This window comes from Papio anubis, chromosome 6 (genome assembly GCF_008728515.1).
Source record: "Papio anubis isolate 15944 chromosome 6, Panubis1.0, whole genome shotgun sequence".
Lineage (NCBI taxonomy): Eukaryota > Metazoa > Chordata > Mammalia > Primates > Cercopithecidae > Papio > Papio anubis.
The window spans coordinates 55,942,618-55,964,020 of record NC_044981.1 but is presented as its reverse complement, the minus strand read 5'-3'; the positions used below and the strand labels follow the sequence as shown (position 1 = coordinate 55,964,020).

Here is a 21,403-nt window from a genome sequence, read left to right as displayed (position 1 = left end):
TGCCAGGCCTATGCCCATGCTATCAGTGAATTCTGCCAGTTATCTGAGCACATTCATTTCCTTTCTTATTTAAGCTATTCTGAGGCAAGTTTTCTACTACTTCTTAAAAAAAAAAAAAAGTTACTCATCATCTTGAGGCAGGAAAAGGCTTAAGAAAATAGATTTGGGAACAGAAAGTACTCTTCTATGCTCAAGGGCCAGAATGCTAAAGTTTTACAAGAGGTCTTTTCAGAAACAATGCTATCTAGATGTCTAGAACTGCAAACTCCTCCCAACCAAACTCCTGGCTCTGAGGAAGTACTTACTCCTCAGTGTGAATTACCAAGAACTGGCTTGGTGTGTCTGTGTATTCTGAAGAAGCTGTAACTACAGAACTAGCAAGACCATGGCTGAGCCTCCCTCCACCATCAGAAATAAATGCTGATCCAGCAATGACAGTATATACATACATTACTGTGGTGTGTCAGGCTGCTGGGAGAACAAAGTTCTTCCCTCTAGTGGGCAAAGACTACACTGAGCTACAGGAAGCACAACCCCTTTGGTAATCAGATTTTCATGTTTCTGTTCTATGAAAATAGTAACCAGGACCAATTCTAGGAATGAGTAACTACCTAGAGATTCTCAGGCTACTATAAGGAGAGGAATCTGAAAAATAAAAGAAATTCTCAAGAAAATGTGGCAGGTAGAGCCAAGGGTAATCTACGTGAATTAATAGAGAAGTATAACCTGCTCTTCCCTTTTCATCTTGCCTTCCCTTTTGTCTCCAGTATGCAGGAATCAGCATAGTGGCTGAGGTAGCTAAGGACACAGGGCAGTGAGAAAGGGTTGGGGGTGTGAAGAGGCCTAGGGCAACAGGGGCAGTGGCAGAGGAACAAAAATGGTCTAGAGGTGATAAACAATGAAGATAGCAGTGTAATTGGGAGGTCTACATACAGAAAATTATTTTTGATTGTGCAAATAAAATATATTGAGAATAATGGGTGCTATGTTACTGCATAGCAGTACATAAAAGGAGGTATTTACAAACAACTCTATAAGATGCAAGGTTAGAACTGAAGGTATCAGTAGGAACCCATGATTTTGTTACATACACATATACACACACACAAACACCCCTCTCCTAACTCTGTCCCCTGAAAGGGTCTGTTTCTTCAACTATGAAAATGAAGATACCCTAGAATCATTCTGAATCCCTTCCACTTCTAACAATCCATGATTAAACAAGAATGTTGGCAAACACAAAGATACCCGCCTTTCTGCAATCTGCCTGAACCTACCAAAAATAATACTTCAGAAAGACATAAATCATGACAGTTAGAATTAGTCAACAGGAAAAAGCAGAAATATCAATTACATCTATCACACAACACAAAATAGCATGTTATAAATGTTCACTCTCTAGATGTTGTTAGTGCTTAAGAAATTGTCACTTCAGCAAATAATTTTTCTTAATGCTAGAAGGATACAACATGAGCATTACTTTAAAAAAGGAGCAAGGAGACTATCGTTGACAAAAATCTACCACCCCAAATTATTTTGTTTCCACTTTACACCAGATGAGATGAAATTTTAAATATTTAAAAACCAGAATACATACCATGCAGAGAGGAGCCAAGCAAAAGCAATTAGAATTGTGAAATATTAATTTTAGCTTTTCCTTCTTATAACCTTGGTAAATATATTAGTCAAAATGTTAACCTTTCTGCTAAAACACATAAAATGCCCTTGTAAAATAAACATGTATCTATGAACTCTTCTGCTTTTTCATAACTTTGCCGTTCCCACAAGCAACAGAAACAAATTTAACACAGACATTATAATAGCATAATTTTTATTCTACTCAAATGATTCTTTTAGCAAATACATATTTAAGTAGCTGCCTATCATAAGACTAGACAGGATTATGTCTAGCCACCATCAAACATACTTTGAGAGGTGTCTGAATCACCCAAAATTTTTAAATATATAAATAATTTTGGCCAATAAAAATTGGCCAAATACAGAGCCCAGAAATAAACCTACACAAGTACAGCCAACTGATTTAAGACAAAGGTGCCAAAAATATACAATGGGAAAAGGACAGTCTATTCAACAAATGTGCTGGGAAAACTTGGATTTCTACATGCAGAAGAATGAACTTGGACCCTTATCTCACACCATATATAAAAATCAACTTAAAATGAATTAAAGACTTAAACATAAGACCAGAAACTCTAAAACTACTAGAAGATGACATATGGGAAAAACTACATGACACTGATTTAGGCAATCTTTTTTTTTTTTTTTAGTTTGATCCCAAAAGCACAGACAACAAATGCGAAACAGACAACTAGGATTACATCAAACTAAAAAGCTTCTACACAGCCAAGGAAACAATTAACAATATGCAGAGACAACCTATGAATTGAGAGAAAATATTTCCAAGTGTTACGCCTAATAAGGGTTTTAACATCCAAAATGCATAAGAAGCTCAAACAACTCAATAGCAAAGAAACAAACGGAAAAAAAATCCAGTTTAAAAATGGGCAAGGGACCAGAATAGACATTTCTCAAGAGCAGACATGCAAATGGCCAAAAGATACATTTGTTTAAAAACTGTTCAACTTCACTAATTATTAGGAAAATGAAAAATCAAAACCACAATGAGATGCCATCTCACACCTGTCAGAATGGCTTTTATCAAAAAGATGAAAGATTAAGTGGTGGCAAGCACATGGAGTAAAGGGAACCCTTGTAAACTGTTGGCAGGAATGTAAATTAATACAGCAAATATGGAAAAAGTTATGAGGGTTCCTCAAAAAACTAAAAATAGAATTACCATCAAATCCAGCAATCCTACTTCTGGGTACTTACACAAAAGATTTAAAATCAGTAAGTTGAGGAGGTATCCGCACTCCCATGTCCACTGAAGCACTATTCACAATAGCCAAATTATGGAATCAACCTACGTATCTATCAACAGATGAAAGGATAAAGAAAATATGGTATGTATACACAATACAGTACCATTCAGCCTTACAAAAAGAAGGATGTTCTGTCATCTGCAACAATATGGATGGAATTAGAGAACATTATAATAAGTGAAAAAAGTCATCTGTTCTCACATGGGGAATCTAAAATAATCCAACTGAGAAGCAGAGAATAGAAGGTAGTTACAGAGGCAGGGGAGTGGGAGTTATAAGGAGATGATGGTCAAAGGGTACAAAATCTCAGTTAAGAGAAATGTGTTTTTTCTATTTTTGAGTCCTCTTGCACAGCATGATGAATATAGTTAATAACAGGGTACTGCACATCTCAAACATTGGTAAGAGTAAATTCCAATGAGGTGACAGACATATTAACTAGCTTGATTTCATTATTCCACATTGTATTCATAAATCATAACATAACTTTGTGCCCCATAAATTTGTATAATTATAAACTGCCAATTTACAATAAAAATCCTATTTAAATTAACTTTTAATGGCACCACAAAGTAAAATTACTACAACAATGACAGAACCAAAAAAATACCACCGGGATTAAATTAGGTGACAAAAGGGGGATTGGTGCTGTAGCAAGTTTGCGTCCCTGGAGAAAACAAATGCTTCCTGACCACGATTCTCTAGTCCTTTCGGTCCTTACCCATCTGCTGTTTTGCATAATTATTTACATTTTTAGCATCTTCATCTCAGTCCCCTTCTTCTTGTAAATTCCTATAGCACATATTCCCATTAATTATTCATTGAATACTTTGTATATCCTTCCTTGTGTGTCATTTGCAACACACAGTCATGAGCTGTGTGTTGCAAATGAACCAAAATAGAAAATGACTCAATAAGTCATCTGCTACAATGTTAGCTAACTAGATCACAGTTCTACTAAGAGTTCATTCCACTCAGTTGTGGGACAAACAGAGGCAGCCTAAGACATGAATTCAATCAAATTAACCTTTTCCACTTAGGTGGAGAAGCACCTAATTACAGACCAGGAGAAAAAGGAAGAAGTTGTTTATTACAGAAATAATATGAAATGTATTTAGTTTTTTACATGAAACATTACCAAAGTAAAAATTTCTTGCCGAATCCATCCTTTTTCCTAATCTGCTTCTCTTCATTTTCTTGTTTCTCGTTTGTAAAGGCAAACATTATGTCCTATTTTTTTCTTTTCCTGCTTATATCAGAAAATAGTTCCAAAACTTAGAAATATAAAAAACTGGGTACATCTTTTTAATATTATATGGGGAGGCAAAAGGCACTCCAAGCAAAAGTACTCAATGCACCACACTCTTTACCTTTTATTAAAGTCTCAGACTTAGTGAATTACCAATTAACTTGTAGATTTCCAACTAATTGAGATGCAAATAATTTCTGTCTGCTGGAACAGATATCTACAAAGATTGATGGCTGAGTTGGGCATTAACCAATTTTCCTTCTAATCCAGTAACACTTATTTGATAAATTGCTTGTGTATGCCTAACTTTTCAAATGTTCTTTGAGGCAATCATAACATCTTACTGATTCCTTCATTAATTTCCCAACTTAAGTGATTTTGTCTTTTTGAAAATACCATATAACACTCGTAAAAGCAGAAACAGGTCTGTACAGAATGGTAGGTGTATTTATGTGACCGCTGTTCCTTAACTGCTTAGTTCAAAGAAAATATTGATGAAAACCAAAACCATTTACATACTATCACATGTTATTGCCTCCCTTAGAAAAAAAAAACATTATTTTCAGTATGAAAAAGCAAAAAAAAAAAAAAAGAAAAAGAAAAATTTTAATGTACTGGCTCATTTCCTCCCACTAAATTTATTACAATTTCCCTGGTAAGCTCGAAAAAGCTAGGGGAAAAGGTCTGGACCATTAAGTCTGGCAGAATGAACAAGTCATAGACAAGAGAGCTACAGCTCTGGCAGCTAGCAAGGGGGTTCTCTTCTTGATTGGGCTTCTCTTTAAATTATGTTTGAAAATGAAAGAATGCACAGAGTTGTGAAAAACCTATACACATTCATACGTTGATGAGCAATGGGACCTATCTAGCTACAATCAGCACAACGTCACTGACTCTTATTAAATGACAAACAATTCATTTGACTTCAGCAAGCAATAAATAGTAACCTATAATTCAATAGCTTTCACAGTGGCTAAGTCAGAGATGCAGACATTCATGATGGCTCAATGAGAGGATCTGATACTGCTTATGCTAAATCAGCACAATTTCTGTTCTGCCACACTTATTTTGCACCAGGGCATTGTTTGAATTTTGCTGTTTAAATGGCAAATGTAAAGGTCTTACTTGAAGATTTGTCTGTAGGAATTTCTATAGGGAAAAGATTTAGGCAGAGTCAGCTTCACAAAGAACAAACAAGACTACTGGGAAGCAATTTAATTTGGTCAACAGATAGTTACTGTAAAACCTTGTTAGTTGATGGAATGGTTCACAGTGCTGCCAGTCAAGATCAAAGATACTCAATGTCAAAAGATTTCATGAAGACTAGATTAGTCAGAGTACTGCAGAGTTTGAAACCCAAAGAAAACTCTTGAGTCATGGGCACTTTGAAGCATATGCTTCCAAGTTAATCAGCTCTACAAAAAACTACAATTACTTTCTCAAAAGAGGAAATTAAAGAGGAATATGATCCTAAACCAAATACTAACTTTTAATTCTTTTTAATATATTTCCCTCTTTCTATCAACAAATAATCAAGACTGTTTACAGGATTCTTGGTTGAAAATATGGATGTATGCTTAAGCCCAGGAACTCAAGGTTACAGTGAGCTATGATTACACTATAGTACCGCAGCCTAAGCGACAGAACAAGACTCTGTCTTGAAAAGAAATAAAAAATAAAAATAAATAAACAGAAAGAAAATGTGGATTTAAAATATCTTCCTGTTGGCAAGTAACACTGGTGTCTGGGGGGACAAAGGAAAATAAAAAAATAAAAGGTCCTCCTAAAAATAAAATGTAATACAATTTGAGATAGAAAAGGTAATGAACAGCTTATTTGCCAGAATGTAAATGGTGGTTACTTCTACATGATGGGATTTTCAATAGTTTTAATTTTCTTATTGGTACTTTTCTGTAGCTTCTGAAATTTCCAAAAAGAACATATATTACTCTAGTCAACGGAAAAAAGCAAACAAATATTTATTTACATGCATATACATGTAATTTAAAATATTTTTAAATGAGCAGTAACCACTCCAAAGTCTTCCACTTAAAATTAATTCAGGAAATAAGCCTGAATTTTGAATTAATAATCTAATTATTAGCTTTATTAAAATGTTTCAAAATATTCTAGACATCAATTCCAGTGTTTTTGATGCATGAAAATTAAAATTTGGGCATGCGCTTTAAGCATATTTTACATAATCTGAAATAACATATTTTACCTACATTTAACATTAAAAAAGAGCACCTCAGCCAGGCACGGTGGCTCACGCCTGTAATCCCAGCAGTTTCAGAGGCTGAGGCAGGTGGATCGCTTGAGGTCAGGAGTTTGAGACAGCCTGACCAACATGGCGAAACCCCATCTGTACTAAAATATAAAAATTAGTTGGGCATGGTAGCGGGTGCCTATAATCTCAGCTACTCGGGAGGCTGAGGCAGGAGAATTGCTTGAACCCAGAAGGTAGAGGTTGCAGTGAGCCTTGATGGTGCCACTACACTCCAGCCCGGGTGACACAGCAAGACTGTCTCAAAAAAAAAAAAAAAAAAAAAGAGTACCACTACTCAAAGCTCATGGCAGTTCAACTCTCTCAACACAGAGCAAAGGTAGTAAAATAATTCAAACTACTGGCCAGAATACAGGGAACTCTCAGAAACAGAAACGTTTTCCAAGGTTAGATTCAATTAAATAAAAAAGGTAAAATGCATATTTAAGTTTTCCTATACAATACTGCCAATTCCACTAAACAGACAAAACATCTAAAATCTTCAACCACAAACCTAAAGCCAAAGTGACCATGACTAAAAATGTTTTTAAATAATAAAAAGAGTTTGATCTAAACAATGTAATAAATCCAAGTTATGACTGCTGAACTCCCTCTAAAACCCAATAGTGACTAAGTGATTTCTATCCTAAGATGCATCATTTCCTTAAAAAGCTCAAAAACTAGGACGGGTACAGTGGTTCACACCTGTAATCCCAACACTTTGGGAGGCCGAGGTGGGAGGATCACTTGAGGTCAGGAGTTCCAGACCAGCCTGGTCAATATGGCAGCTACTCGGGAGGCTGAGGCAGGAGAATCACTTGAACCCGGGAGGCGCAGGTTGCAGTGAGCCAAGATCACACCACTGCACTCCAGCCTGGGCACAAGACAGAGACTCCATTTCAAAAAAAACAAAGCTCAAAAACTAGATGCACAATTCATTAACTTGGGGAATAAACCTAGAGAGACAAGGACCACTCTCCCCTGGAGATATATGATTTTCTGCCCACATAAATGAACATTGCCTTTAAATAGACTCCATAAAATTCTCCAAGTTTCAGAAATTGATCTTTTTAAACTAAGTCTTTCCAAGAGCATTTAAATGTATTCCATTTCTCTTAATGCTTGAGGTAATATAACTTCTTATGTACCAATATTCAGATTTGGGATGATTTCTAAAATACCTTAATTTTAAAGTATAATCACATTCATCAAAGCTGGTCATTTCAGAAGCCACCACCTCTTTATTGAAGTTGTAAGAGCCAGTAAAGCCCTTCCTATATATTATTTTTAGCAATAATTTTCCATCTCTTCATTTCCTTTCATAACACTCCCTCAGAGTCAAGAGTATTTAAACCCAGCCACAAACAGTAACAATTCCTTGAAGCATGTTTTGCTTTAAAGTAGCAGAATTTGTAAAGCTCAACACTGTTGCAAAGAAAACTCATCACAGATACAATATTAAAAAGTGAATTTTATATTCATGAGGTTTTTTAAAAAATCTAAAAGAACAAATTATATATTTGAGAAAAATATCTAATGGATTTTTAGTTGATTCTTTTAAACAAAAGACTATATAGAAAATGTTTCAAAGTTGAAAACTGATTTTTTAAACCATAATTTTAACATGTTGTTGGGAAAAATTTAACTTCCTCTTTCAGTGACCAATAATAATAACCATGTAAATACGGAGTAGGATTCAGGGAAAGAATACACTACCAAATCTTTCCCATCCAGGCAGTGTGGCTCATGCCCGTAATCCCAGCATTTGGGGAGGCTAAGGTAGGCAGATCACTTGAATTCAAAACCAGCCTGGACAACATGGTGAAACTCCATCCCTACCAAATATACAAAAATTAGCCAGGCGTGCTACCACCTGCATTTAGTCCCAACTACTCGAGAGGCTAGGTAGGAGGAATGCTTGAGCCCAGGAGTTCAAGGCTGCAGTGAGCCAAGATCGCACCTTTGCACTCCAGCCTGAATGACAGAGTAAGACCCTGTCTACAAAATAAAAAGAGAAAAAATCCTTCCCAAGGATCTTTGTTAGTTGTTAATGTACAGATACTCTCTCTTTCAATCACTTTATCTCATAAAATTCTATACTGAAAATGAAATCTAGGTCTTACTCCCTCCTCAAAAAAACTTTTTGCTCCTGTGTCATTCTATGATTTTACCTCTGTCACCTCAGGTCTGTGCTAAGTAAAGCGTAGGAAAGAAAGTTTGAGCAGGAGCACATAGAGCCCACAAGGTGAAAACAGAGTAATGGGAGATGACAAAGAATGACTGAATAAAGGTAGGGAGAAATGATGATAGTCTCTAAGCAAAATAAAATAGAATACCTAGCGATACGATTTGGAACTGTGTCCCTACCAAATCTCATGCCAAATTGTAGTCCCCATTGTTGGAGGTGGGACCTGGTGAGAGATCACTGGGTCATGGGAGTGGATTTCTCATGAATGGTTTACCACAACGCCCTTGGCGCTGTTCTTGTAATAGTGACTGAGTTTTCGTGAGATCTAGTTGTTTAAGTGTCCAGTGCCTGCCCCTCTCCTTGCTCCTGCTATATAAAACAACTACTCCTGTTTCGCCTTCTGCTCTGAGTAAAAGCTCGCTGATGCCACCCCAGAAGCAGATGTTGCCATGCTTCCTGTACAGCCTGTGGAACCATGAGCCAATTAAACCTGTCTTCTTTATAAATTACCCAGTCTCGAGTATTTCCTTATAGCAATGCAAGAATGGATGAATACACCAAGTTTTTATATAAGGTATGTAATTATGCTCTATTAACACTGCAGTGACAAGAAAGAGAGAATCTTAAGTAGTAAGCACTTTATTCCAATTCCAAAACCAAACCACAAAATGGTATTTATTAAGTGTGTACATACCCATGAGACTCCTGGGGTATACGCAATTTAATTAAATAAAAGAAAATAATCTATAGAGAAAATCTCCATTTCGGGGAAAATAAATCTGTTTATCACAACAACAAAAAAGGGTTAAATCTTTACATGAAATGAACCAACCAGAAATATATTTCTTTACAAATCCTTTGCATATCAACATTCCAGCCTAATGCACAATTTTTAAAGCCTTAAGAGTTAGGTAAGCAGCATCCAATCTAAGTTAAGTCAGTCTGCATTTCACTCATGAACACTCCCCAGTGTTCAGGACTACCAATGGGAGTCCAATTCATTATTGCTTATAAGGTCTGTGACTCTAAAATAGCTGAAAAATCACATTTTCTGAAGATAAATGATCAAACATTTAAATAGGAATTTCTCTCTCTCATGATTAATGGCATCTGCAGTTCACAAAGTGTGACAACTGACAAATCACATTATGTTCTGAAAGAGACTTAGAGACTTTATGAGGATTTATAAGATATGGTATGGTTTATTCATACCTTTACTCATTCAAATCCTCTTCATCTAAAATCAAGCTGTCCCAATGGTTTTCAAAAATTACAACCCAGTCAATACCACTGTTGGCAAAGTAAGCAAAATCCCTAAAATCTAATATTATCCTCCTCATTCTAAAACACAAGAAGAGGGAGTGAATCCAAGGAAGAGATAAGCAAGAAAAGAGAAGATGGTAACAGAACAAAAAGAGGAGATGGGAGAAAAGATTATTTAAAACTTGCAAGCTGAACATAGAACTAATTTTATCAATGAAAAGGGGATGGCATAATTTTCCTAGACTGTGTATGTAATTTGCCAAATGCTGACAAGGCAAATCAAGCATCAGCTCTAGAGAATTCCAAATATAAAATGATCAGTCACTACACTCAAAAAACATAATATACCCCATTGGTGCATTAAAAGAATAAACATCCTTTAAAATGCCCAAACCACCTGTGCACACTAGAATGAGCTAAGCTCTTTCCCGTACTATCAGTACTTACTGAATAAAATCTGTTTGTACCACTTTAACAAACATCTGGTTATGTTTATTTTTAACAGTAGATGGCCTCAATGTGGCAATAAATAAGAAGGTACCTGCCAGGTGCAGTGGCTCATGCCTGTAATCCCAACACTTTGGGAGGCCGAGGCAGGCGGATCACGAGGTCAGGAGATCGAGACCATGGTGAAACCTCGTCTCTAATAAAAATACAAAAAATTAGCCAGGCGCAGTGGCAGGCGCCTGTAGTCCCAAATACTCAGGAGGCTGAGGTAGGAGAATGGCGTGAACCCGGGAGGCTGAGCTTGCAGTGAGCCAAGATCACGCCACTTCACTCCAGCCTGGGTGACTCCATCTCAAAAAAAAAAAAAGGAAGGTATCCATGAGATGAAGACTGGAGGCAAAGTTCAGGTAGGCAAGTTACACCAGCTCATCAGGTACTAGCAGAAAGAGAACTGAGGCTCAATAAATTCTTCGGCCCAAGTTTTGGCTGGCGATTAAAAGGGGAAGGAATAATCCAGGTAAAAAAAAAAAAAAAGAGTCTCAGGGAGAGAACAGCAAAAAGGACAGGACTGGTCATACAGTTCAGACATCCTGTCCTGCCCAAATGTTCTTCCTCCACAGTCCCTATTAAACCTCACCAAATTCTGTGGTGCTGACAGAAGTCCATTTTTAGTCAAGTTTTCATCTCCTCCACAGTCCAGCCTCTTAACAAAAGCAATGAAAAAATCAGAAAATTCAATGGTTTGCATTTCAAATCATTTTCGTTCCTGTACCTTGTTCTCAGATTTCAGTTTGCCTATGAATTACCTACAGTCCATCCCCAGAGACTTTTTATTCAGAACAATGAGAGTAGAGGGCCCAGGCATGCTGGTTAATGCCCATAATCCCAGCACTTTGGGAGGCTGAGGCGGGTGGATCACTTGAGGCCAGGAGTTCAAGACCAGCCTGGGCAACATGGCAAGATCCCATATTTACCAAAAAAAATACAAAAATCAGCTGAGTATGGTGGCATGTGCCTGTAGTCCCAGCTACTCGGAGGCTGGGGTGGGAGGATCAGTTGAGCCCAGGAGGCAGAGGTTGCAGTGAGCCAAGATTGTGCCACTGCACTCCAGCATGGGTGACAGAGCAAGTCCCTGTTTCAAAAAAAAAAGAAAGAAAAAGAAAAAAGAAAAAGAGTGAGAGAGAGAGAGAGAGAGCAGAGACCCAGGAATCTGATACATTAAAAAATGCACTACAATTTCAGAAACCCAAGCTGGTGGAGAAAGATAGTTAAATGGCAGAAGGCAGTCAAGAGAAAAAAAATAAATAAATCAAGAGATTAAAAGAAACATGTGCTTCAATTAATGTTTACTCAATAATTAAAATTGATTTTACTATATGGGTAACTTCCACAATACTTCAAAAACGTAACTTCCTTGATTGGTTTTCAATTCTGATACCTCATGAATGGCATCACTTGTCAATTATTGGTGTTACAGGAAAAAAACTGGGGCTCTTCAGGGCAAATTCTTGTGATTTTTTTTTTTTAAGGCTTTATTCAATTACATGGCTTTCAATAAAAGCTGCCACCTTGTGACTGGAGGAGCAACAATAAAGCATTATAAAAGCAAACTATACTGATAACATGGTTATCAGTACAACCATGCAAGGCACTGTTCTTAGTGCTTTACATGTGTTAACCCAACCACCCTATGAAGTAGACCTTGTACATTTTACATATTAAAAACCCAGGGAAGGCTGGGCACGGTGGCTCACACCTGTAATCTCAACACTTTAGAAGGCCGAGGCAGGTAGATCACCTGAGGTCAGGAGTTTGAGACCTAGTCTGACCAACATGAAGAAACCCCGTCTCTACTAAAAATACAAAATTAGTTGGGCATGGTGGCGCGTGCCTGTAATCCCAGCTACTGGGGAGGCTGGGGAAGGAGAATCACTTGAAACCAGGAGGTGGAGGTTGCTGTGAGCCAACATCACGCCACTGCACTCCAGTCTGGGCAACAAGAGCAAAACTCTGTCTTAAAAACAAAACAAAACAAAACAAAACAGGGAACAGAGAAGGTGCTTGTCCCACACAACTATTAAGTGGAGAAAGCAGGATTCAAACCCAAGTCTCTCTAGATATGCCACATAATGGCCTCACTCAAGCTTTAGGAAATTTGAATGACTTTCATATCATAAAACGAATGAAATAAGTTGCTACAGACTGTAAACCAAATAAAATAAAATAAAATATGTAGAGAAATGGTTTTAAATGTCTGTTTTGAGTGTCTTGAATAATTTAACTGCTAACTTCTGTAAAGACACTAGTTTTTCACCTTTATTCAACCATTGAAACTTCTGGCCAGCTCTTTAAGATTATAATGTAACTGCAGTTAAAGTCAAGTTTATTTAGTAACTTCTGCTTCATACTCAAGGGAACAAATTGCTCCCCTAAGAATTCCAAAAGTGGACAAAACATGTGCTCTGCTTCCTTTCAGTAAGAGCAATAGTTTTTTTTGTTTTTTTTTTTTAAAGTGTTCTAGTCTTTCAACACTATTTAAAATGGAACAAAGGTTTATATACATTTTTTTCATGCCATTATTTAGCACTGGGGTTGGCAATGTGATAGTAAATGTTTTAGCTGTGAAGCCCACAGGATCTCTGTCACAAGTATTTAACACTGCCACTGAAACCATACACAATACATAACAAATAGGCATGACTGTGTTCCAATAAAATTTTATTTACAAAATATGCAGCTGGCTATATTTGGCTTGAATGGCTTTAGTGTGTCAACTCCTGATTTAGCAGATACTACTTCAGGTACCTGCAAGTACTAATGGTAGAATTTAGAAAAAGCTGTATTACTTGTATTGTCAACTAAAAGTCCTAACTACTTCCCGTAAATGTTCCTGTTTAGATTATGATACGGAGTTAGACTAGCCTTTGGGCATTCTGCTAATACAGCTGAACTACAACAAAATTTAGTTTTCAAATCAGAGAAACAAATATTTGACTGCCTGCTATGTAGATGACAAAGGACTACTCAGTTCTTCAATGTTCTACAGGAATTTTTTTAAAAGTTTAACATCCTACGAGGTACATAAGGTCTTAAAAGGAAAAAATCTGAAAATATGATATGTAAACCTGTGAATTATAGAAATTCTTCTCAAAACTATTTTTAACTGTCATATTCTTAACAGTAAAATGGAAAATATAAAAATTTTATTTTAATGCCATTATAACACTAAGGACTTTTTTAAAGTGCAAACACTTCACTTGCTAATTGGCTACAATCAAGGCAAACAGATTTTCTTTTTGTACATTTTCCAAGAAGCTATTAAGTGTTCACTCTTCTTAGTTTTAATAGTGCCCATCATAGAACAATTAGAACTGAACTCTTTCCTCCCAGATTTCTCATTCAATGCCCTTCAGGCTTCTGACTTCACAGAAAAATATGAATACAATTCTTAGTATTTCCACATACGTATCCTAAGTTTTGAAATTTCCTCCTTTGCCATTTTCAGTAGAATCTAAACAAATTCCTTTCATGAAAGCCATTATATAACTTACCGGCCCCCACCCCCCAAAAAATGTAAGCTTTTCTCACTTTACTCCCAACTTCATTTAGTCCAATTGTTGGCAAATTTATAATCTTATTTCTTCCTCCGTCACAAACAAAAAGAAACTCATCCTTTAATCCAATGTCTTCTGGATTCTGGTTTTTTACTAGCTACTTAATGCTTTGAGCAAGTATGTAAAGGGGTAGCAATTAGTTCACCTATTTCCTTCAGAATAACATTCATACATTTTAACAGTCTCTAGCAAAATACATATCTCACTCAAGCACTTATTTTTCTTAACACAACACAAAAAGCATAACCCCAAGGACAGACCCCAATTTCAGAACTAAATTCAAAGGGCTATTTGATTGTGACTGAACTAAAAATTCACAGTCCCTAAAGTATCCCACCTTTCTGCTAATGCCAAATGATCTTTATCTCCCATCCCCAATTTCAACTTCCTAGCCTTGACTCTAGGCTGGCAATGTTCTAAAATTAGAAACAATTACTTAACTAGTGAGAACATAGGGATTGGAAAATAAGCAAATGAAAAGATGTTCAACAGCATTAGCCACTGGGGAATTGCAAATTAAAGCCATGATGAGATACCAACATTATTAGAAATTTCTATTAAAATGGCCAAGATGAAGCCACTCAAGTTTATGGAATTTTTGTTATAGCAGCCCAACCAGAATAAGACAGCTGCCTTCTCACTACAACTTCACTGAGTCTTTCCTCTGTTCTCACAACCCTCCTGTCTCTGTCTCCCAATTTCCTTTATGGGACAACAATCAGATTGTATTAGGGCCCACCCTAAAGGCCTCATTTTAACTTAATTGTCTCTTTAAAGGCCCTATCTCCAAATGTGGTCACATTTTGAATTACAGGAAGTTAGGGCTTCAACATATTAACGTTGCGGGGGACACAATTCAGCCCATAAGACTCTCTCCTTTATCGAACTTGAGTCAGGATCCTCTGGGTCCTCTTTCTGACTAGGCCTTGACCTTGGGTTCTGTCCTTGGTCCACTTAGTCCAATGTCAGGAAGAGTCCTGCTAATAAGTCAGTTCACTGAAAATCCCCCATTCTCAATAATGTGTCACCTTGGCCTGTCTTCAGCAAGAATCCTGTTGAGTTGGTCTAGCAAGAGTCCCTCCGGCCTTGATGTTTTCTCTTAGTAATTTTCCATCTACTGACTCCCACCCTGCTCCTTGGCTATAAATATCCACTTATCCTTGTTATATTCTGAGTTGAGTCCAATCTCCCTTCCCTAGGGCAAAACCTCAATGGAGAAGTGAATTAAGTCTGGTCTTACCGTCTTTAACAAGAGTTTAAATAAGTTTTTACTTTAACAACAGTATGATTCCATTTATATAACATTCTCAATATGACAAAATTACAATGATGAAGAACAGATTATGTTTGCCAAGATTGCAGAGATGCTATAAAGGAGTAGCATGAGAAAGTTTCTCTTGGATGATGAAAAAGTTCTATACCCTGATTGTGGTGGTGATTACAAGTATCAATGCATGTGATAAAGGTTCACAGAATACATACATACATACATACAAAGAATGCATGTTAAAACTGGTGAAATCTGAATAAGGTCTGTTGTTTAATTAACACTAATACTATGGTTATATAAGATATTATTGAGGAAAGCTTAATAGGAGGTACAACTGAAACTCTACTATTTTTGTAAATGTGAGTCTAAAATCATTTCCAAATAAAAAGTTTTTAAAAATCTCTTTATAGCTCATAGAATCTCTAGGGAAGCCTAGAGAACCATATTTAGAGGTTATGCGACAAGCACAATGCCCTCCCTTCATACCTCCCCATCAAAAGAAACAATTATGTTATCAGGTTGTCCCCACCCCAAACACTCATGTCCCACACCACAATACTTGTGGGCATGCTGTCAATGATTTGAGAAAACTTGAATAGGGAGCCCTATTGACAAATAGTTGCAAATCAGGGTTTTAGGCAAAGATTATCAATAGTTTTATTACTTCTTTCTTCAAGTATATTTACAGGAGGATTTGAATAATTTACCTTGAAATATACAGTCTTGGATCTTAACAGCAATTTCACACTAATGTCTGTTTGTTAGTTTTAATCTCCCTTGATTTATTTTTGGAAACAATGAAGTAAGATGGTGAGGGAAAAAGCAAACAACTTTACAACTTGATATTGATTCATAATCAATTTACTGCAGAGTTGCAGAGTTGCCTCAAAAATGATTACACTTCAGCAATAAGACAATGACAGGTTTAACACATTTCTTGTAAGTATAAATTTAAAAAACAAAAAACACTTTCCAGGGTAAAAATAAACCTTGGGTAGTTAAATTTAAAAATGTCAATTCTAAATGTTTAAAATTAAGCCTGCTATAATTCTACTGTAATTGTTTGTTTTTTAAGTCAGTTTTTAACCTAGCTTCTCTCCTGTCTAAATGTAGCCACAGGATTCCTAGAGTCCCCTTAGGAAACAATCACCATGTGAGTTTTCCATGCAAATTTAAATTAATTTGAAACAGCTTGAAACTTGCAGTTAATCCTCCAAGTTTCATTTATAAGAATAAGGTTCAAATTTATAGTATTCTTATTTCAAGGAAAACCCTTCAAGAGAAACCTTTCACTTGATTCTAATTTGTGGCTATTATGAATAAAGTTGCTATGAATAATCATGAACAAGTCTTACGTACACCCCTCAACAACAATGCATGAGTATACAACTTGGTCCCCAACACCTGGTATTACCAGTTTTTAAATTTTAGTCATTTGAGTGGGTGTATTGCTGTATCTCACTGTGGCTTTAATTTGCATTTCCTCGATGACTAGCAACACTGAGCATCCTTTTTCACACACTTAAGGGCATTAGTATATCTGCTTTTGTAAAATGTCTGTTCAAATCTTTTCCTCACTTTGGGATTCTTGAACAATTGAATACTAATCCAAAATAAAAAGAAATAAAACACAACAAATGATGAAACATACAGAATTCTGGCTGAGCAAAAGAAACCAGACACAAAAAAGTACACACTATGTGAGTCTGCTTACATAAAACTCTAAAATAGGCAAAATTAATCTATAATATTCAAAATAACTCAGTGGTTGCTTGGGACAGAGAGTTTGAGAAGAATTATTACAAAAAGCACAAGATTATGTTTGGGAAGGTGGGAATGTTCCTTATCTCGTTTGGCATAATACTTACATGATGAGTGTATACTTTTGCCAAATATTAGAGATCTGTGTATTTAAAATCTGTGCAGTTTATTATAAGTATATATGAGTAGACACTACATGAGTTACTTTACATCTTCAATTATCATATTTGAATTAAAATATTTCTTTATGTGAAAAGAAATGCTGAGTTTGGCTGTCCACATATACTTAACTTTTAAAACAGAAATTGATAATGCTTCTGAAGTCCACATTCAGGGTCTCTTCTGGGCATAAACAGACCTATATTCGATTAAAAGACCCTGAAATTCTGAATTTCCATCTATTTTTACCATACTTCAACTGACCACTAAGAAAAAAATGAATTAATAAAAAGGTACACTATATCTGAGACGTGTGGTTACTGTTGTCTCCACCACCCTCTGTCCCTCAGATCTCTGCCTCCTGTAAGTACCTTCTAATTCTATTCCTAGAATGACTCTCATCATTACTCAGACTATTAATTAATTTCTGGCTTCTGAGGATTATTACTACGGTCTCTAAAGAGGCCATTAAAATTATGTTGACCAAATGTTTCCTGTGCTTGGTGAAGATTTCTAATCTCTGAGTAACATTTCAAATATCTCATGTTGTTATAAATTAGACTATACTATGAATAACTTAAAATAATTCCATTGGAAGGGTGCAGTGGCTCACGCCTGTAGTCCCAGCACTTTAAGAGGCCAAGGCGGGCAGATCACGAGGTCAAGAGATCGAGACCATCCTGGCCAACATGGTGAAACCCCATCTCTACCAAAAATACAAAAATTAGCTGAGTGTGGTGATGTGCGCCTGCAGTCCCAGCTACTTGGGAGGCTGAGGCAGTAGAATCGCTTGAACCCAGGAGGTTGCAGTGAGCCAAGATTGCGCCACTGCACTCCAGCCTGGTGACAGAGCAAGACTCCGTCTCAAAAAAATAAAATAAAATAGAAAAGAATAAAAATAATTCCATTAAAAAACGTGTTTAGAATCCAAATCAAATAAATCCTAAATACTTGTTCAAAAAGGAAAGGAAATGAAAATATAATTTAAATACACATTACATAATAAAAACTAGATAGGCACAGAACATATTTTAAGTGAGGAAAAACTTGAAAAGTCAAAGCTATTCCTAAGTATAATATTCCACAGTTATCTACTTAACCAAGATAAAATATATGTGTATACATGTTTATTTATTCATTTATTCATTCATTTGGTATTCCTCTATCCTACACTTAAGGGAACACTGGCAAGATTTTTTTTAAGTTATTTTAGTTGAACAATATTTATTTGCATATATATAAAAGCTCTAAAGTGACAGTTATTAGTTCATTTAATAATTAATATATTTTAGTTGTCTCAAATTATGCAAATTACATTAAGACTAATATAACTTATTTGTAAAGACTTTGCTGATCAAAAAAATATTTCTAGCTTCAGGTGGAATAACTGATGTCAAAAATGCACATTCCAATCTCTTCCATTTAAATTATCCAACTCAATGTCTTTTTAATGTATTCTTCTTATATAAATACTATCCTCCTTAAATTACAGACCAGTGTTGTGTTTTTAAGGCATTTCTTTGATTTAATGGTAATCTCCTTAATATAAGAGTTTCCCAAATTTGATAAAGTCTTTTTATGAAGCTGTTGCAAAGATCTCCATTCTTGATATGCTATTTACCAATTACCAGACAAGTTTAAATACCTTTATTTTAGCACTTACTCATATTATCTTGTGGAGTCAGGCACTTGCTCATATCTTTTCCATCTGTTCTTATATAATTAAGGAAATATTTAAAATCTAGTTGTTTTTCTTTGCTTAGGCTCTCAATTTTGTTTAATCTCTCCCTGGATAAAATTTAAAAGAACCTTTCCCTAAATCCTCTACTTTGGCTAGAAATTTACTATCTTTATGTTAATAAAGTACATTGCTTCAAGTACTGTAAGACGTGGTTGTGACAAAGAAGAACTGAACTCATCTTGATCTCTCAGTTAAGCTCCAGACAGCTAACAGTGAAAAAACAGAAAAAGAATCTCTACTTTCTCGGAATGCCTGATATTCAAATTAGGTCCCTGTTTTGTTTTTCTTACAATTTCCTGAAATAAATATACTTTTTCACAATCCATGCTGGCTAAACTGTGCCCATCCTTACCTATCTACCCACCACTGGCATCATAGACAAAAATTTCTAGTCAGCCCAAAATTAAAAGCAAGAATGCCATTCCAAGAAATAGGGTACATGTGCTCACAGGTATGTACCCACTACACTCCTGTGCAGGCACACAAGAAGGAGCTTCAAACAGAGCCAAAAGATGCAACTCTACCTTTAGACCTGGCCCCTTAAAACTCCTGCACTGACTGGGCGATTCACTGCCTCATGGGATCAGTTACCACACTAACAATGTACCCTTAATCATAGTGAGTACTACTCTAGGGGATATACCCACCAGACAGGGCCGGATCCTTTAGCATTAAATTAGAGATGTTTACTAACGCAACATGAAGCTTCCCTTGGCTTTGCACATACCAAGTTTAGTAGGCTACTTCAGCAAAAATTCCTCAAGAGGATTTAACACTGACCACATCTTAGTCCCCGAATCTTTAACATAAACCCTATTACCTAACAACTACTAACATTTCACTAATTCTGCTGCTCCCAAGCTTCCTGATTTTGCCACAGCTCATCCACTGCATTGACGTCACTCCAACTGGCAAGATCACCATCCCTCCAATCCATTCAGAGCAATAGGGTCTAATGCAAAGTTTGTGTTGTCTTATATTTTGCACTGGGTTCTTCTAGATTTCTTTCATGTTAGCCTTCAACTGCTTGACTCCGATTAATTTTATAAATTGTCAACCACAGTACTCTGGCCCCAAATGAAAATTATACACGTGCTTATTTGAAAAATAATGGAAAATTAAAGGAAGTTTGTGAAAGCATGCAAACGTCTATGAAAATATGTTCCTACATCTGAACTTCTCAGATTAAAGAAAAAAACTACCATAAATTATTAGAAAAACACCAAGGTACAACACTAAGGAAGAAATGAAAATAGACTTTCCAATAGGCTACCAAGGCAACTCCAAAGTGAAAAAAGGCACAGGATACTAGGTTTTTGTTGTGTTATTGCCATACCATACTAAGCTTGTGTGTACATATTACGAAAATCAGTCATTTGTGTTACAAGGAATTACTCTGCACTAACAATGAAAATGTAATACCTGACAAGCTCCTTATTCATCATTCTGAAACACTCGTACTTCAACTCAAGTCTTTTACCTCATTGTTTAAAATTTCAAGTAAATGGGGCATCTCAAGGATTCACCTGCAAAATACTACATTTTTTTCCATCCTTTCTTAGCTCTTGGTATTTGACATGCCAATTTATTCTGAAAGGTCACAATGTAAGCAGAGTTCTGCTGCATGTGGGGGAAAAAACCTGTTTAGCATATACCCTATCATTTGTATACTAGCCATACCATGTGGAAAAAAAGAATTCCATCAAAAAAATGTAAACAGTATTAATGCCACTGAAATTCCGATACATTTGTTTTAATAAAATTAGTCTAAAGGGGTTTTTGGTATAGTAACTTGATATCTAAGTAAAATTCTAAATTTCACTGATATATCTTTACATTAAAGTTCTGTGACATGTAATAATACTCAAGTCATCATATTCCATTAATTAAAAGTTAATAGCAATTAATTTTAAAGCATTGCATAATAATGACAGAAAATATAAATCTTTAAGAAATACTTTTGGCCAGGCATGATGGCTCACGCCTGTAATCCCAGCACTTTAGGAGGCCAAGGCAGGAGGATCACCTGAGATCAGGAGTTCAAGACCAGCCCGGCCAACATGGTGAAACCCTGTCTCTACAAAAATACAAAAAGTGGGTGCCTGTAATCCCAGCTACTTGGGAGGCTGAGGTGGGAGAATCACTTGATCCCAGGAGGCAGAGGTTGCAGTGAGCCGAGATCACACCATTGCATTCTAGCCTGGGCAACTGAGCGAGACTCTATCTCAAAAAAAAAAAAAAAAAAGAGAGAGAAAAGAAATACTTTCTAATTTAATGTTTTCTATTTGACTACATAAATTAATGCAAAAAAAGAGTTCTATAAATTTAAACTATATGTTTGATGAAATGTCATAGCTCAAATTATAATGCGAGATACATTTTTAAGACTGGTACAGTCAACATCCAATCTTGTAGATAATAAACTTATAAATTAAGACTGGCATCTTTGGATCTTTCATCTTGTTCTAGTATCTTACATCTATTCTAGATGATTATTTTGAAGCCAGAATTCAAGGAGCACAGACTTTCATTTTCAGCAGAT

General features: G+C 36.0%; 1 protein-coding gene and 1 long non-coding RNA gene across 2 annotated transcripts in view; both read right to left on the bottom strand.

The window, feature by feature from the left end:
* Window positions 1-20,885, bottom strand: part of LOC110742989 — a 64,104-nt gene extending 43,219 nt beyond the window's left edge. Inside the window, exon 1 of the long non-coding RNA XR_002521347.2 lies at window positions 18,784-20,885. This is a non-coding gene — a long non-coding RNA (uncharacterized LOC110742989). The remainder of the gene's footprint in view (window positions 1-18,783) is intronic.
* Window positions 1-21,403, bottom strand: part of PRIM2 (DNA primase subunit 2) — a 315,731-nt gene that overhangs the window by 196,959 nt on the left and 97,369 nt on the right. The gene's annotated exons all lie outside the window — the stretch shown is intronic.